The 19,632-nt window shown below is 41.6% G+C and overlaps 1 protein-coding gene across 3 annotated transcripts in view; it reads left to right on the top strand.

The window, feature by feature from the left end:
• The window catches only part of Dennd2b (DENN domain containing 2B), a 186,324-nt gene that overhangs the window by 34,272 nt on the left and 132,420 nt on the right, over nt 1-19,632 (top strand). Inside the window, exon 1 of one of the 3 annotated variants that reach the window (XM_052201501.1) lies at nt 800-886. The exons of 1 other annotated variant lie outside the window; for it this stretch is intronic. The gene's annotated coding sequence lies outside the window, so the exon portion shown is untranslated. Of the gene's footprint in view, nt 1-799; nt 887-1,009; nt 1,216-19,632 lie in introns of those variants that run through there. One more of the 3 variants, XM_052201502.1, reaches the window with a different exon arrangement.

A 19,632-nucleotide genomic window follows, 5' to 3' on the forward strand; every position in this document is an offset into this window, starting at 1 on the left:
TAAAATTATAAAGTGTGATCACAGACAAAACCCAGAGACTCACATGTGCTATACACCCCCAGCCCTAAAATTGTCAAATTTTTTGTTTGTTTGTTTGTTTTGAGACAAGGTGTCGCTTTGTAGACCTGGCTACCCTGGGACTGGCTATGTAGACCAGTCTGGCCTTGAACTCAAAGAGATCTGTTTGCCTCTGCTTCCCTAGTGCTGGGATTAAAGGTGTGTGCTATCACTCTGCCAAAATTTTCAATTTGAAATTCTAAATTTTGAAAGTCAATTTTCATTATAGCTCATTCCAATTCCACCGCCTATTTGTAAATAATTTATGGGAGGAGAATTCAAGTTACATAGCATTCCACCAAGTAAGTATGGATCTGGATTGATACGGATTGTTATACTGGGTTAACAATTTTTCCTTCAAATTCCACTGATAAATAAGTAATTTGTTTCTTCATCGAATAGCATTCTCTTTTACCTCTTGGGTTTTGCCTGCACGTGAAGTTTTTAAAATTCTCACAATTCCTGTGAAGCTTTGACTTCAGACCTGATCCTTGCAACCCCAGAGCTTTAATTCTGCTACTGGCTGCAGTACCCAGGGTAGCTTCTTTTAATGTCTTTTCAGCTTCTTAGGGCTCCTGGGCCCAAAGCCAACAGAACGGAAAGAGTGCTTGGGTTTGTTTGAAGGCAGGCCGGCTGTACAGGCAGCTTTTCCCAGACTTTCCCAGCTCCGGCTTTTCCTGCATACCAGCAGAGCGGCTTTTTTCCTCTGGTGATTGAAACCATCTGGACTGCAGGGGGGTCACGTGTGTATGAGAAAATGACATAAAGTTTCTGATCCCCTTGTGCTCCTGCTCCAGATCCAGGCAATCCTTGGTCGGATGGTGCCGAGGTGAGGGCGGTGCGGTCTGGGGGCCCGACTTCCCACCCTACTCTGGTCATAACCCCCCCATTCCCTCCCCCGTGCAGCTCTCTTTCGCCCCCCCCCCACCCCCGCTCCCGCACCCAACACCCAACACCCGGGAGCACAACCCTCCTCCAGGCTGCAGCAACCCACCCTTTAGGACTTGGTGGAGGCACGCCTCCCCTACCCCTGCAGCCCGGGGCGCGGATACCCTCTCGCCGCCCGCCCTCTCTGCGGGAGCAGCCCCTCTGCTGGGCTGCACGGCGCCCGGGGAGCTCTGGACTGTGCGGAGCTCCTGGCCGGCTGGGGCGGAGGAGGTAAGTGGCTCCCCGTCGCTCTCAGGAGTCGCTTCTTCTACTCCCCGCCCAGTGGCGGGCGCCTAGGACTCGGATTCGGTTCTTCCGCTCACGAAGCCCTTCCATTTTCCCTACTCTGGGCCCAGGCAGGGGCTCCTGCTGCGTGAGTACTAGGTGCGGGCCAAGGCTTTCAAAGTTGGTGGGGAATGCCCTCCTGGGCGATCTTGGCCAGCCCTGCCTTCCGGTCTGGCCCGGGCTACGCTGTGTGGGGTATGAAGCGCAGACCCGAGTCTGGAAGTGTGTAGAACTGCGGCATGCAAATAGCCTCCCTCGGAGACAAGAGTTAAACTGCTTTTACCTGAGCCCAAGCAGCTCGAGTGCGGCTGGGTGAGGGACACTCGTGTAGGCTCAGACACAGCACTCGCACAGACTAGTTTCCAATTCAAACAAAGGAAATTAACTTTGTCTTCTATCACTTGGATCAGTTAAACAGGATTTGTTGCTCGCTATGTTCTTATGCGTATACGCTTAAGTGTTATGAAGTGACCCAGCTTTGAAGGAGCACACTTAAATGTTTGCGGTGCTTTCAAGGTCTGAAAATCTAGTTCCAAGTAAAGGTGAAAGGACTGAACATTTTCTAGTGTTTTTAAAGGAATATTGCAGTGTTGTGGGAAATTTTATATGAACATAGTTTATAATAGTTTAAATATGGATAAAATAGCTTCCTAGCCCAATGAAAGAACTTGCCACAATGCTGTCTCAGACCAGCCCTTTATCTCATTTCCACCCAGATGTTCTGCTTTTCCATTGTAGAGTCTGGAGAATGGAAAAGAAGTTATTAGTTCATGTCCAAGATGTAAAGGGCCAAAGGAAAACCCCTAACTGACTGTGTGATTGCTTTGTTTTGTTTTGTTTTGGTTTCTACAAAGGGTGTTTTTCAGAAGGCGGATGCTTTCATTAATTTTGGGGGGTTGGGGGATCTGTGGGGGACAATGTCTCATGTAACTCAGGCTGACCCTAAACTCTTTGAGTTTTTTCTGCTGTTACTACCAAATCCTGGGATTACAGGTGTGAAAATATGTCCTGTTCCCTTCGTGGATTTTTTTTTCTCTTCTCAGATGTAAGAGGTATATAAAGGATCAGAAATAGTGTAAATTCTAGAAAACTTAATCAAAAAGACTGACTTTGAACATGATCTCTGTTCCCATGCAGAATTAGGAAGACTCTGAGGCACAGAGTCTATTAAATGTATAGTCTAGTAAATGAAGCAAAAGCTCTCTGGATTCCACTGGAGTGGATACGAGTCTATAGGAGACTAACAGATTAAACACTCGTATTATTTACTAAGTAAACTTATCTTTGGAAAGACTGTGCAAAATATGGGGAAGAGATTGATACATATTAATATTTGGAGAAAGATACATGTTAGAGATTTTTTGTATTCCTTAATTGGGCCAAAAAGCATCCCTTTTCTGGCAGTTTCAAGAAAACCTGTATCATCAATGTATTTTCTATTGTGATTGGTTTGGTAAAGTGCTTGCTCCTCAATTTGTGTACTTTTAGAAAAAAGGATTGACACAAGTAAATATCTTGTTGATTGATTTATAATGTAAGAATTACAGTCATCAACTAGAAGATGGTAATGAGGCAGGAGTACTTCCGAGAAGAAAGGCTGTTTGAGTTGGGCCTGGAAGCGTGGCTGTGCAAATGAATGGTGCAGAGTTGGTGCTTTTTAAGAGAGCAGAGTGGGCCATTTGGACAGGAACTAGGGAGAAGAGTCAAATGAGCGGAGCCGCGAGCCGTGAGCTGCTGCATGTGCTCTCTCAGCCTTCGCCATTGCTCTTGTTTTAAGGAGAGAAGACCAGAGTGACAGGCAGCCTGCTCAGAATTGCACAGCAGTCATGGCAGAGCTGGTATTTAGATGTCCAGTTGGCTGGCTGACTGTGTATCCACTGCTGCTTCCACAGTAAGCCGTGGGAGGTCCAGCTGCAGGGACTGTGGTCAGCTTGAATTCTGGCTCAAGGGCTGGAATTTTATCCCACAGACATCATGCATCATCAAGCTTCTAAAGGTTTTTAAGAAAAGCAATGATGGCCAGAAGCGTGTTTTTAGAAGTCATGTGACATAGGTGTACGAGAATGAGATCAGGAGGCTAAAAAGGAAATGTAACCAAGGTATTTGGGTGCTGCAGTTTCTGCCTCATTGACAGTAAGGACCCTGCAGGAAGCGGCTAGGTAACTGGGGAGGAGCTGGCTACAGTGGCCACAGGTGCCAGGACAAGAAGCTGAAGGTTAGCTGCCGAACCCTGACGTGGAATGCATGTGGAGCAATGCCACTGGTGTCTTGTCTTGTACGTTCTGCCCACATTTTGCAATACTCCAGTGACAGTGTTTTTGACAACTACCCCGAGAGTCTTCCCTTGCCTCCCCTCAATGTTTTGAGATGTTCTGCCTGCATACATTCTCTTGCTTCTAATTAAAAATTCTTAATTTCAAAAGAAGACAAAAATGAACTGAAATATCTTTCTAAATGGGACCAACTTATTTCACCTTTTGTAACTGGTGGAACAATAAGAAGTCTTTGGAATATTACTGCATTGTATTGTAGAAAGGATTTAGAGATGTGAACAGTCCTTCCTATCCCTTTACCAAGGAATTGAGTTTGTATGTACTTCTAGGAGACATAAAGGGTCCTTGAATCCCCACATTTATAACTAGGCTCTTTGATTCTCCACAGATACTGGACACAGGAAGGGCAGCAGTTGGTGGAGCAATCTCACTAGACTTCTTGGATAGCCTGGACTATTCCCTCTATAGACTGTAGGGGTTTTCTTCTGAACTTGTTTAGTGTTCTGAAGACTCGGTATGCCACAGAGTATTAGACAGTAAGAGGTGGTACAGAAAAAGTGGAAGCTCCCTGGAATCTATGAGGGAGATCTAGTGGGGACTCCTAGTAATGGAGGATACAGAGCCTGAACCATCTTCAATAACCAGGCAAAGCTCTCAGCCACAAAACCTTTGATGTAGAATCTGTCCTGCCTGCAAGATGTGCTGAGGTAGTGGTAGTGCAGAATTTCTGGGAGTGGTCAACTCATGACTGGTCTAAGTTGAGGCCCATGCCTGACACTGCCAAGATGACCAGGAACCAGATCCTGGATAGCCCAGAGACCTAGAGGGTAGAACCAAGCACACTGGAAAAAAAAATCATAATGATGTTCTGCTATAATTAAAAAGGCAGCTGATGGGGGCAGATGCTGAGACCCAAAGCCAGACACTAGGTGGAGAGGAAGCCCAGGTTGGAGGTCTCCTTTGGGTCTCTCTCCAGGAACCCCATAGAACAGGGGGAGGAGGGATTGTGGAACCCAGAGAGGTCTAGCACACTTGGAGACCACATCAGTACATAAGTAAAGCAGGGTTCATGGGGTCCACAGAGACCATAGCAGCAGTCATGGGGCCAGCATATATATTATGTTTGGTGTCTTGGTGGTTTGGGCGGACTCCTGACAGGGGAGTCGGAGTGTCTCTGATCCTTTTAGCCTGATCTTAAGACCCTTTTCTTCTTTAGTGGGTTTCCGTGCCTAAACTTGATGTGAGGGTTTGTGCCCGGTCTTATTGTATCTTGTTGTGCCTTGTTTGTTTGACAACCAAGGGAGGTCTGCTCTTTTCTTGAGGGTGAGGTGGGGAGAGGGGACTTTGGGGAGAGGGAAGGTGGGGGGTGAACTGGAAGGAGTGGAAGCTCACTCAGGATGTATTGTATGAGAGAAGAATAAATAAAAATCTTAAAAACCCACAAAATGTTATAATAAAATGTATCTAAATAATAAAATAGGGAGCTGGAGATGTGGCTCAGGGCTTGAGTACTGGCTGCTGATTCAGAGGTATTAAGTTCAATTCCCAGAAATCACATGGTGGCTCACAACAATCTGTAATGGGATCTGTTTTCCTCTTCTGGGTGTGTATGAAGATAGATTACTCATATACATGCAAATAAATATTTTTTAAAAATGATTGCCCAATAATTAAAACAGCATGTAAACAAAATTGAATGGATGTATAAAGGGGATTATAAAATAAAAACATAAAGGTTAAAAAATAGGGTGGAAAGATGGCTCAGTGGTTAAGAGCATTGACTGGTCTTCCAAAGGTCCTGAGCAACCACATGGTGGCTCACAACCATCCATAATGAGATCTGACGCCCTCTTCTGGTGTGTCTGAAGTCAGCTACAGTGTACTTATATAATAAATAAATAAACCTTTAAAAACCAAACAAAACTTAAAAGAAGGTTAAAATAATAATAAAAGAAAGATAAAAAGAAAAAAGAGAAATATCCAAAATATATAAAGAACTGAAAATACAGGACATTAGAAAAATAATCCAATTTAAAACTGGGGTACAGGACCTGCTCCTTAAAAGTATGTGGTTCATTTGAAAGCCAGCCATGTCCCATGAAGATCCTTATTAATATTTCTGAGGTGGGGAGCACTGCGTTGCTGTGGAGAGCTGTGGAGAGCATGTGTCATAGAGCACATATTGAATCCCTGGCAGTCACTGCTTGCTTTGGAAATGCTCTCAGATTTCCTCGTCTGTAAGATGCACTCTGATGCATGTGATTACTTGGAATAAAATGCTGCCGATTAAACCATGAAAAAAATGGGGTACAGAAACAGAATTCTCAAAAGAGGAAACTCAAATGGCTACAAAACACTTAAATGTTCAACATCCTTAGTCATCAGAAAAATGCAAATCAAGACTGCTTTGAGATTTTGTCTTATACTCAGAATGCCTAAAATAAATAAAGCAAATGACAGCTAATGCTGGGGAGGATGTGGAGTAAGGGGAATTGAATATTCATCCTTTGTTGGTAGGAGTGCAAAATTATACAACCACTATGGAAATCAGTGTGGTGGTTCCTCAGGAAGATGGACATTTTTTTATGTAGACACTTAGTACTATGAACTTGCTTTTTAGAGCTGCCTTTGTTCAGTTCTAGAAAGTCTTTAATTTCTTTCTTGATCTATTTTTCATTTGGTTGTGACTGTTTTGGAGATTTGTTTTCCTTAAATCTAGGAATATTATGGGAATATATTTCCATTTAATCCTAGGTGTGAGATATGGGACTGCTTCAGATTGTTCACAGCAGCTGACTATGATTTGTCTCATGCTTAGTAGGGGTGTGATTTTGCCGGCGGCAGATAGTTTCTGCAGTTGTATGACATTTGGAATTCTGGGAACTTCTCAGAGGGTATATAAATGCTAAGCCTAGAGAGGCATGGCGGGTTGTTGATTGGTTATTGGTGGTCATGGCTTGTTGTGGTTTGTCCAGTAGTTGTATGCAAAGAAGAAACAACAAGAAGAAATTAGATATCCTGAGAGCAAAGCCCCAAGGAACACCTAAACAGCAGGAAGTAACCTGAGGATATATTGCCCCCTTCCCTTTCTATCCTTTTTGCTCTCCTATCTAGTGTTAGGGGGTTGGAAGGGTAGAGAACCCACAAAGGAGCCACAGTCAGGCTATATCGTTCAGTAGAGAGCTGTTCAGGTTCCCTGGGTTTGAGCTTTCTGTTGTTTCTGTTGTTGATATTCGACTTTGTGGTAAGATAGGATGCAAGGTGTTACTTCAGTTTTCTTATATCTGTTAAAACTTGTTTTATGCCAAGCGGTGGTGGCACACGCCTTTAATCCCAGCACTTGGGAGGCAGAGGCAGGCAGATTTCTGAGTTTGAGGCCAGCCTGGTCTACAGAGTGAGTTCCAGAACTACACAGAGAAACCTTGTCTTAAAAAAACAAAACAAAACAAAAAACTTGTTTTATGTCCAAGTATGTGGTCAATTTTGGAGAAAGTTTCATAAGCTGATGAGAAGAAGGTATATTCTTTTGTGTTCCAGTCAAATGTTCTGTAAATATCTGTATATTTACATAAATATCATTTCATTTATGATGTCTTTTGACTTGCTGATCTAGGATTATTCCTTGTGTTTCAGGGGAGAGTGATTAACCTCTTAAGGTTTATGGTTTTTTTTATTTTTATTTTTATTTATTTATTTTTTTAGGGCCTTCTGTAGGGCTGGATTTGTAGATAGGTATTGCTTTAACTTGGTCTTATTTGTTTTTCCATCTGTTCTGACTGATTTGTTGAGTATATTAGTTTGGGCTGGGCTGACATCTGTGGCCTCAGAGTCTGTAGAATATCTACCTAGTCCCTTCTAGGGTTTGGAGTCTCCATTGAGAAGTCAGGTGTTATTCTAGTAGGTGTCTGTGTGCTACTTGGTCTTTTTCCCTTGCAGCTTTTAATACGCTCTCTCTTTCTCTCTCTCTCTCTTTTTTTGTTCTGTATGCTTAGTGTTTTATTATGTCCAAGGTGCCTTTCTTTTCTAATCCAGTCTGTTGGGTGTTCTGTGTACTTCTTGTACCTTGATAGGGTTTTCCTTTTTTATATTAGGGGATTTTTTTCCTTGAAATATTTTTTGATGAAAATATTTCCTTTGACCTATATTTCTTCTTCCATTATTATTATTATTATTATTATTATTGGTGTTTTTCGAGACAGGGTTTCTTCTCTATGTAGCCCTGGCTGTCCTGGAACTCACTCTGTAGACCAGGCTGGCCTTGAACTCAGAAATCCACCTGCCTGTGTCTCCCAAGTGCTGGGATTAAAGGTGTGCGCCACCGTCGTCTGGCTATTATTATTATTATAATAATATTTGGTCTTTTCATAGTGTCTCAGATTTCCTGGATTCTCCCTCCTCCCCCCCCCCCCCCCCCCCCCCCCCGATGTTTTGTGCCTGGATTTTTTGTTTTTGTTTTTGTTTGTTTTTTTTTCCCCCGAGACAGGGTTTCTCTGTGTATCCCTGGCTATCCTGGAACTCACTCTGTAGACCAGGCTGGCCTTGAACTCAGAAATCCACCTGCTTCTGCCTCCCAAGTGCTGGGATTACAGGCATGCGCCACCACCACCCAGCTGTGCCTGGATTTTTTAAGACTTAACATTTTTTTTGACTGATATATCCATGTTTTTATATTGTATCTTCAGTGTCTGAAACTCTTTTGTCTCTATTATTCTGTGGGTGAAGCTTGCTTCTGAAGTTCCTGTTCAAGATCCTAAATTTTTCTTTTCCATATTTCCCTCAGTTTGGGTTTTCTTTATTGATTCTATTTCCACTTTCAGGTCGTGAACTGGTTTATTCATTTCCTTTCACTAGTTGTGTTTTCATAGATTTTTTAAAAGGGTTTCATTTCCTCTTTAAAGACCTCTGTCATATTCTTAACTTCTATTTTAAGGCCTTTTTCTTGTGTTTCAGCTATGTTGGAATATCAGGGCTGCTGTGGTAGGGCTGTGGGCTCTGTCCTGGCTATTACTGATGGTGTGTTTATCCAGGTGTCTAGTCATCTGGGTATGGAAAGATTGTAATTCTAGGGGCTGATAGCTGCTCTTGTCTTTGGTAGGTGGGTGTTTTGTTCCTTGGTTTCTGTTACCATCTGTGTCTGCTGGGAAATTCTTCTGGGATTCTGCTAGAGTTTCAGGTAAAAAATGTTTCTGGCTATTGGGAGCCTAGGACACCTAGGAATGGGGATGGGCTAGGATGGGTGGAAGGTTGAAGAGCTCCACAGAAGGGAGGAAAGCAGGATGTTCTACCCGGATCTGCTTAGTCTCCTGGGAATAGCAGCCGAGAGTAAGGAGAGGCCACAACAGGTAGTGTGCTACAGAACTGGGCATGAGGCTGGGGGATTAGATTTGGAGGAGTGGAGCAGGGAGAGGAGAATAAAGATCTGAAGTCACTTACCTGTTGGTTCTCTGGCTGGTTTGTCTGGTGGGTTCTCAGGTAATGCCAGTGGGAGTGGGAGGCTGGATAGAGAGATGAGTGGTGGGAGAAATCAGTTAATCTTCTGGAGATTGGGGGGCGGGCAGCAGGTGGTCTGCCTCTGCAGGTGGTCTGTCACAGAGCTGGGGATGAGACTGAGGGCTTGGACTTGGAAAGGAGAATGAGGCTGCAGTTAGCCTCGCACTGCCCTGGCCAGAGAGTGTGAAAGTCATTTTTTAAAAAATGGTGCTTGTAGCTGTCCATTCCACATTATCATTAAGAGCTCTGGAGATGTAAATTGTTGAATTGAGATTTGAAATGACCAATACGTCTACAGACACAACTCATTTTGTGATCTGGGGCTCTAAAGAATGATGCTACTCTCAGGGCAGATCATTTGAAATGAAAAATAACGAGTTAAAGTTCTAGCTGTGCCATTTATTTATAGGTTTCTGCAATGTGACGTCTGAGGGATAGCTCAGTCTTGCTTTGTTGAGACTGGTCACACTATGCCCTGGTTGGTTTGGAGCTTGCTCTGGAAACCAAGCTGGTATTGAACTCTGGGATCACTTGCCTCAAGGTACTATGATTAAACGTGTGTACCAGTTCTCAGTAGCTCAGGTTTTTTGGCCTCTAGGCTGTGGTTATCCTTTAGGACTAGACAGAGGAAGTTATGTCCAAATGAGCTCATGGAGTCATCCTCCCATTGTGTGTCTTGAATCTTTTGAAAGCCATTTTGAGAAACACTGTCTAGGTTTCCTCAGAGGTTGGTGGTAGTCATTGTGAGTCAGTTGGTGAGCTTTTCTTAGGAATTCCAGTAAGAATGTTGTTAAACTTAGTTCTGAGAGTTGGAGAGTCTCAGAAGTTTCTGTAGTGCTATTGTTTTTATTTTTTTAAAGATTTATTTATTCATTTTATGTGTATTAGTACACAGTGGAGGACAGTTGTCTTCAGATACACCAGAAGATGGCATCAGATTCCATTACAGTTGACTGTGAGCCACCATGTGGTTGCTGGGAATTGAACTTAGGACCTCTGGAAGAGCAGTCAGTGCTCTTAACCTCTGAGCCATCTCTCCAGCCCCCGCAGTGCTGTTATTTGAAAGTCATATATATTTGGTTACATGTTTTGATACTCCTTTTCTTTATTTTTACTTTATTTTTATTTTATTTTATTTTATTTTATTTTATTTTTTGAGATAGGGTCTCGCTTTGTAGCTCTGCAGTATTCTGGAACTCACTCTGCAGACCAGGTTGGCCTGAAACTCAGAGATCCATATGCCTCTACTTCTGCTTCTGCCTCCTAAGTGCTGTGATTAGAGGTGTGCACTACATGCCCAGTGTGATACTTGCTTACACAGTTAACATTTTTATATTTGGTGATCATTTGTCAGTTTTATTACTTATTGAAGGAGTGATTTAGGTTTTCTGAAATATAGGGCTAGACTGTCCTTTTGATGTAAAACCTTCTGAAATATAGGGCTAGACTGTCCTTTTGATGTAAAACCACTTGCTCCTAGCCTCCCTGGGCAGTGATAAGGTTTTCAGACTGGTGGATAGATTATGTCCTTGTAATTAGCTAGTTTTTAGTATTTTTTAGTTTCACACTTCTCCCATCCCTTTCCTATGCAGATGGCCATCACCAAATGAACCGTTGTGCCCATCCCTTCTCTGTCACTCTGGCTAAACAAGCTGAGTGAGCATTCTGTTTTTGCCTTTGTGAGTTAAACCTTTTTAGACCTGTGATTATGTAATACCCATGTGACTGTGTTTTTGTTTTATACAGAAAGTCTACATCAGGTGTGTGGATGATTAGAGCGTTCAGCTGGGAAGGAGACTTTTAGAATAAAACATCCCCTCTCCATTAGCATAAGCAACTGGGAGCACATGTAAACTCTGGAGATGGTCTTTTAAAAAAATCATAAAGAATTTTGCCCAAGTCTTTTAAAGGTTCAAAAAGAATCTAGTTTTTGTAAGATTAGTAGCCTTTCTACAATTGTTGGAATCACTTGTTTAAACTAGAACTCAGTACTTCAGAGCAAATGTGATGGAAGCAATGTCCTTAACCCCATTTAACAGCCCAGGAACTAAAGCTCTCTTTATGGACCTCTTGTGATAAAGAACCATTGTGACTTCACTGTGCTATTTTTAGTTCTCTGCAAACTGCTCTGAGTATGAACAGTCCATTTTTGTGGTGTTTATCTGTCTGATGTAAAGATGAGATCTTGGATGTTAATTTAGCTAAGACAAGTTTGAATCTAAAGACTTGTGAATTCACCTCTCTCTTCCTCCTATTCTCCTTTTGGGGAAGGCCAAGTGGGAGGGAGGGCGACTGGAGTCGGTAGATGGACTCTTTCATCACAGAGTCATGATCAGCGCAATCTTGAAAGAGGTGTTCTGTTACTGTTGCTCATACAGTTCCTCCTCAGGTCTACCCTGTATCAGCTATGCTATGGGGGAAAGTACTGGGTGTCTAGGCATCTGTTTATTATTTTTTCAAAGATTTGTTTTATTTTTATTTTATGTGCATTGCTGTTTTGTCTGCATGTATGTCTGTGTGAGAGTATTGGATCCCCTGGACCTAGAGTTACAGGCAGGTGTGAGCTGCTATGTTGGTGCTGGGAATTGAACCCTGAGCCTCTGAAAGAGTAGCCAATATTCTTAACCGCTAAGCCATTTTTTTCCAGTTTATTATTATCTTTTTGGTTCTCCTCTGAACTTAGTGTTAGGGGTTTGATGAACAAACAAATGGGCAAGGTTAATAAATGAAGTGGGACCTGGCCTAGGGTTTCAGGCCTGTCACCTCAGGAGGCTAAAGCAGGAGGAGAACGGTTCAAGGCTAACCTGGGAAGTATAGTTGATATCCTATCTCAAAAATTAAAAATATAAAAATGAGAGGGAGCTGGAAACTTGGCTTAGATATTAAAGCATTTGGTGAGAATTGGAGTTGGTGTCCCCAAAAGCCATGTAAATGCCAGGTGGATCCGAAGGCCCCAACTAATTCTGGTGCTAAGAAAGAAAGTGGAGATGAGAATTTTGCTCTAGAGTAGAAGTATTGTAGAGCTCTGGGTTCATGAGAACAACCCTATCTCAGTGTGTAAGATGGAGAGTGATAAACTCTTAACATCAGCCTCAGGTCTGCACACATACTCACACACATGTGCATGTGGACACAAGAACTCTGCATACAACTATGGAAAACCTAAAAACAAGATGGTAGAGTATTTGCTCAGCAAGTATAGTGTTCTAGGTCAATACTTAGTACCACACATGAAAAAATTATGTGGCACATAAATAGAGTCCTTATTTAAATAGTGCTTTTGGTAAAGTCATTTTTCTGGACCCCTAATAAGGAGGCTGAACATGTGGGATTGTATTTTCTGGTTACAAACAGGACCTAGTTAGTTATTTTTCCTATTATACGTTAGGTTACATTTACTGTTGCTGGGAATTGCTGTTAGCGGTTATCCTTTCAGGAGAGTACCACATTGTAGGCAGTAGTAGGACTATCTGGGGAAGCTTACTTTGAAAGTGTATTCTTGGGGCTGGAGTGATGGCTCAGCAGTTAAGAGCACTGACTGCTCTTCTAGAGGTCCTGAGTTCAATTTCCAGCAACCACATGGTGGTTCACAACCATCTGTAATGGAATCTGATGCCCTCTTCTGGTGTGTCTAAAGACTGTTACAGTATACTCGTATATAAAATAAATAAATAAATCTTAAAAAAACAAAAAAGAAAGTTTGTTGTTTTTCTCCAGCCTCTGTACACTGGAGGCCAAGGAGGGTATCAGTTCTTTTATAAATTGTGTCCTTGGACTGGAACTGTATACCTCACCTAGCATGAAGACCTGACTTTGCTTACCAGAACCCTCTGCTATTAGAAAAAGGCTAGTTGTAGTGGTGTGCAATTGTAATCCCAGCACAAAGGAGATGGAGATAGACAGACCTGTGGGGTTCACTGTCCAGCAAGACTAGCCTACTTACTGACTTCTAGGCTACTGAGAAATCCTGTCTCTGAAAAATGGTACATGGTGCTTGAGAATGACATCCAAGGTTGTCTTCTGGTTTTAATGTGCATGTGCATACATGTGCACCCTGTACATACACACTCAGAGATAGGGGTGGGGGAGAATATATTTAAGGCTGTTTCGGGTTATAAAGCAATCTCTTAAAAAAAAAAACAAAACCTAAAATTAAAACATTCTGTTCTTGTATGGTGGGGAGTGGGCATCTAAACTTTTTGCTTGAGTAGACACTAGCATCTGTTCATAGAGACCTAGAAGTGAAGAAAAACCAACTTACAGAGGATAGTGCTTTGTGTTAGCAAGGAAAAGTGGGTATTCATCGTGATGAGTTTGGTTTGCTATTTTTTCCCCATCTCTGTTTTGACAGGCTACTCCCTTGCATTGGAATAATGTTTAGGTACACAGTGTTTGTACAGAGAGAACTATACAAGTTATGGGAAAGGCCAAGGGGTGTGGCTCAGTGGCAGTGTTTACCTACCTTGTACAGGATTCTGGGTTTGATTCCCAGCTCTGTAAAAGAAGTGTTATGGGAGATGGGACCTTTTTCAAAAACAAAACAAAACAAAACAAACTCTTTCCCTCCCTCCTACCGAGAGAGAGAGAGAGAGAGAGAGAGAGAGAGAGAGAGAGAGAGAGAGAGAGAATATGAATCCATGTGTTGTGGTATGAGTATGGAGATCAGAGGACAGTATATGGGAGTTGGTTCTCTCTCTTTTCACCATGTGAGTCCTGGGATTGAATTTAGGTTATCAAGCTTTTCAATAAATTCTTTTGCCCACTGAGTTAACTTGTTGGCCCTTGGACCATGTTTTGTTTTGTTTGTCTTTAAAGCCCCATAAGTTACTTAGTGATTAGTATGAGATACAAGATTAGTTGCTAAAATAGCATTTTTATTTCATGTTCAGTTTGTTCAGGAAGCAATATCATGTCCACATTAAAGTTACCTACTTAGTTCCCATGTGTTGTTACTATTAATGGTCCCTGGAGAGCCTAAATATGAAACCCAGTCTTGCTTGAAGCCATATCAAGACCCGGTCTTTGTGAAGCATTATGTTCTGTGGCTTATCATTATGGGTCAAAAAATAAGCAAGGAATGATAGTTCTATGGAAATTTAATTTTAAAAGTAATTACAAGGCTTTATTTCCTTATTAAGTTGGACCTCTAGCTGTGGAAAATGGTTGTCAGTTGAGTGCAGTGTGAGTCTTCACTGGCTGAAGGCATTGTGATCATATGCATTGGTAGAAGAGCCCTTTGAGACAACTTTCTTAGTGTGTATCTGGGTTATATCTGCTTTCCCCACCACTTTTCTCCTGTTTATTTCCCCACCATTAAAAACAGATTTATTTTGTTGGGTGTGGGAGTGCATGCCTTTAAACTCTGAGAGTTTGAGATCAGCCTGGTCTACAAACAAGTTCTAGGGCAACTTGTTGTTGTACAGGAGGGTTTTTTGGGATCATTTTGTTTGTTGGGTTTTGTTTTGTTTTGTTTTGTTTTTGGAGGCACGTATACTCTCTGTATAGCCCTGGCTGTCCTGGAATTCACTTGGTATAGGAGGTTTTTGTACCTAGAAGAGAGTAATACAGAGTTTAGGAATTCAGAAGCTCATTGGGAAAGTAGTGTGGCAAATGGTTATCTCTGCCACAATGGGACTGGTATTAGATGGTAGTGTTGAGGATATAACTTGAAACTTTTTATTCCTTTGAGAGGAAGATGGTGATTATTCTTTTTTTCTTAAGAAAGCACAATGAGTGCCGGAGAGATGGCTCAGCAGTTAATAGCACAAACTGCTCCTGCAAAGGACTAGAGTTAGGTTCCTAGCACTCACAACCGACTGTAACTCCAGCATCAGGGGATCTGAGGCCCTCTTTGTCTCCATTGGCACCTGAATTCATACGTACATATAAACCTAGTTTTGGAAGTCTTCAAAAATAAAGCATTACAGTGATTTCTTTTAAAATTTGAAGATATCCATGAATGAGTATTTGTAGATACTTGAGCACATGTCTATGTCAAGTAAAGTTGTATATACGGAAGCAAATTTTAAAGAGAAAAATAATAACCTAAATATAGAACATGTTATTGTTACACTGTTCAAACTACAAAAGATTGACACAGAAAAAAAAGCAGGTGACAATTCAGCTCTCCTAACTCTGTAGGCTGGCTTCCTTTCTACCCACCGCACCCTGCAAACACTTAGATAGGGCTCAGCACATTCATATTTCTACAAACCTTAGAAGTCCAAGCCCATATTCTAATAACATTTCCAGAACACCTGTGGTATTCATAGAATCCCACTCACCACCATTCTAAAACAATCAAACAACAATAACCACAACAAAAACCCTTAGGATGCACAGGTGATAGCAAGTTTTGTGCCTTGTAGGGACATTTGGAACTGTGGGAGTGTCCCAGGAACCAGTCGTAAGCACCTTCCTCTTTGGTGGCTCTATGGCAATGTGAATGTGTGTGTTTATGTGCATGTGCATTCCAGAAGACAACTTTGGGTGCCATTTCCTAGACTCCATTCACTATTATTTTGAAGACATGATCTCTGACTAGAGTTCACCTAATAGGCTAGTCTAGCTTCCTAGTGAGCCCCCAGGATTTACCTGTCTCTGTCTCCCCACATGCTTGGGGTTTTTTTTTTTTTTTTTTTTTTTTTTTTTTTTGTTGTTCTGTTTAATGTAGATTTCAGAGATCAAACTCAGGTCTCTGTGTTTGCAAGGCAAGTGCTTTATTAGCTATCTTCCTAGCCTTGGCTTTTTATTCTGTTTTGTTTGTTTGTTTTAGAGAAAGTCTTTTTTTTTTTTTTTTTTTTTTTTTTTTTTTTTTTTTATAAAATCCTGACAATCCTAACTGGCCTGGACTTTACTGCATACACAAGATTAGCTTTGAGTGGACAGTATCCTCCTGTGTGTGCCTAGAATGTAAGCATTTGCCAACCCCAATATAGTTTCATGTCTTAAAAGTGCTAGGATTTATAGAGTATTTATTCTGCTAGATTCTGTCATAAAGGTTTTATGTGAGGTGACTGAACCTTCCAGATAGCCTTTCAGCATAAGTACTGTAAGCATCTCTTCAAGTGAGCATCCTCACTTGAAGGTGGAGAAACTGAGGTACAGGGGGATGAACTTGAGATCACTCAGCTCAGGAGCGGGGGAGCCATAATATGAGGCTTCCCGAATGCTCTACTCTGGTTCTGTGGAGTCCTTTCACGAGGCTTGGCTCCTGTATTCTTCCTGTCCCTTTACTGCCTTTTCCCATTAGCAATGAGAGCATTATAATGTAAGCTTCACGGAATCATTATACTTGGGAATTAATATTCACTGCTAGTCCCTTTGTTCTAAACCCCTGCCCTTTACCTGTTTTCTGTTTCCTTCCACCTCTGAGCCTTTGTCTCACAAGAGCAGCCTGGGATGCTCTTCTTCCCAGATGTTGTTAGTTTGTACCCTCAGTTCATTCAGACGTGGGCTTGAGTACACAACCTCAGGAGGCTTGTCTAGTCAGACTGGTAAAACTCCCTGAGTCACACTTTCTGCCTCTGGTGTTTGTTTTGTTTTGTTGTTTGTTTCTTTTAAGACTTTATTTATGGCTTCGTAGGAGTGTCCCTTCCCCTTACCTATCCAGGCTGCCTTCCTGGTGGTACATCCCTGTCTGATTTGGATGAGCCTGTGTGCATGGGCTTGTTCTCGTAGAGACCAGAGGTCAAGGTCTGTGTCACTGTCCAGTTTTGGTTCATTTATCTTTTCAGAGACAGGGTTTCTTTGTGTAGCCGTGCCTGTCCTGGATCCAGCTCATGTGTAGAATCAGTATGGTTCACTTTTCCCTCCCATTGCTTTTGCTGGCTTGCTCACCTCTTAAGCTCATGCTTCTCCTCCAGGCAAAATGGAGCCCTTCTCGGCACTCTGGAGGCAGAGTTGCCTAGTTAGTTGTATGTTATACATCCTTTTCCTTCATTCACTGCTTTCTTGGGTTGTGGGTGATTTATGCCTCAAAGATGGGACATAGCCTCTATAACTAGCTGGCTGAATTAAAATCAGAAAGACTTGTTTATTTTTATTTTATGTGTACGAATGTTTTACTTGCATGCTTGTATGTGTGTGTCTGGTGGCTCGAGGAGGCCAAAGGGAAGTGTTGGATCTCTTGGAGTTGGAGTTACAGATGGTTGTGAGCTGTCAAGTGGGTGCTGGGAAAGGAACCCAGGGCCTTGTAAAGAGCTCTTAACTTCTGATAGCTCTCTCCAGCCTCTAGTTGGATGAGTTTTACAAAAGTAGTTTATTCTTCCTAGAAAAATTAGAAAACTAAGACTGAAAACAAAAACCCAGTCCACTTGGAATATCAATATATAGAGGTAATCATTGTTTAAATATTTACTAAAACAAATAAGCATTCACAAAATGCTAAATGTTTATCTACGTATTGTTCAGTCTCTGTGTTTATCCAGCGTCTGTGATCTATCATTTGGGCTAGCCCTTTTGAAGTTGATGTGTATGCATATTTTGGAGAAATCGGTAACTGAGACGGTCTGTGAATCACCTAGGCTGTCTGCTTTGTGAAGACATTCACATCTCAGCTAGTCTGATCTAATCTTTATAAGTTTCATTGGTAACCATATATTTTTTAATCTCTGTAGATTCATATGCATAATCACTCCCCATCTTAAAACTATTGCAGGTATCCACTCTAATGTCAACACATCCTTATGTAGTATATTGGTTGGCTTTTTTTTTTTGATAGCCCAATGTCTCTCAGCTGCTGTTATTCCATTTTCACCAACATTAAGAAAATTTAGAGTAAACAAAGCATTATTTAGTCTGTCCCTGTTTTTACTCTCCCTTTTTTGTTTAAAAATATCTCTTTTAAGGTTTGGTTGGCTCTTTCTGTAACTGCCTGTCCTGTGGGACTGTGTGGTATAACAGTGACATGCTTTACGCTATAAAATGCGAAGACTTGCTTCATCTTATTGGGTACATTTGCGGGAGCATTGTCAGTCTTAATTTGTGTAGGCATCCCCATAATTACTATTGTTTCCAATAAGTGTGTAATCACACAATCAGCCTTTTCAACTTAGAGCAGTTGCCCATTGAAACCCTGAGTATGTGTCAATGATATGGTTTATATACCTTTGTTTTCCAAATTCTGCAAAATGGAAAATGTCCATCTGCCAGATGTCATTTCTTTTGGTACCCCTAGGGTTACTACCAGCAGGTAATGGAGTTTGGTTGTTCAGAGAACACATAGGACATTTCTTTTTATTATTTCTTTGGCTTGTTGGCAAGTGATGGAAATTTTTTTTCTTTAAACCTTTCCCATTAACATTATGTTTCTCATGAAAATTTGAGGCTTTTAACACATTTCCTATTAGTAATTGGTCACTTTTCTCATTTTCTTGAGAGAATGGACCTGGTAAACCTGTAGGAGACTGAATATGAGTAATATATAATGGGTAATTTCTTTCTTCTGATGGCCTGTTGTAATTGTATAAATAAAGTTAATTCTAAGTTATCAGGTACAAATTCAGCAGCCTCTATATGCAAAACGACTCTTTCTGCATATAAAGAGCCAGTCCTTATGAGGTTCAGGATAATATAATAATACCAGAAGGATTGCATACAACTTTGAGTTTTGAACCAGTGTATATGGACTTTTGACCACCTTGCTTATTTTATCTGACTTATAACCTGCCACCCCATCTTGTTTGCATCAGTGTAAAATGTTGGTGCCTCTGAAACTGGTATTCTCTTTACTATATGTGGAAGAATCCAATTAATTCTTTAATAAGCTGTATATGTTTGCTTTTTGGATATTGTTATTAATTTTGCCCAAGAAGTTACTACAAGCTTTTTGCCTATCTTCATATACCATATAGGTATGGGGAGTGTAGTGGATGTCCTCTGCCAGAGCAAATGCTCTTAACAGCTAACTGCAGAGCCAGCTCTCCAGTCCCTCGGGCTCTCAGTATAAAGGGTTAAAGAGTTATGGTGCTCTTAGTTTTGATGGTAGGGCTCTTCCCCCACCCCTGGAAAGTCTTGTGTTGCCCAGGGTTGTCCTCAAAATTGGTATATAGTTTAGGCTGGCCTAGAACTCCTAACATTCTTGCTGGTAGTACAGGCAGGAGCCACCATTGCCTCATTGTGATGGTGAATTTAATTAGTGGACTTGTAATTGCAATAAATATTCTCCCTATTTGGGAAATAACTGTGTAAGGGAAATAAAATCCTGAATCACATTTTGTTTTTGTTAAGTTTAGCAAGGGGGCTGGGGCTGGCGAGGTGACTCAACAAGTAAGAATGCTTGCTACATAAGTGAGGAACTGAGTTCAAATGTTTGGTTGGCACCCGTGTACAAAGCCACGTGTGATTATGTTAACCTATTTATTACCTCAGCATTGTGGGTGGCAGAAAAAGAACAATTTCTGGGGTTTACTGACTGCCAGCTTATTTCTGGGTTCAGAGAATGTCGGTCCATGTTCTGCCTTGTTGCTGAGGTGTGTGAATGCTGCTTGGGCAGACAAAATGGAAGTTACAAGGCTATAAAAGTAGGCTGCTGGGAAGCTCAAGGAATCAGAAAGGAGGAGGGGACCTGTGGGCCAGTGATAAGCCAGGGGGAGGGGTA

This window comes from Apodemus sylvaticus, chromosome 1 (genome assembly GCF_947179515.1).
Source record: "Apodemus sylvaticus chromosome 1, mApoSyl1.1, whole genome shotgun sequence".
NCBI lineage: Eukaryota > Metazoa > Chordata > Mammalia > Rodentia > Muridae > Apodemus > Apodemus sylvaticus.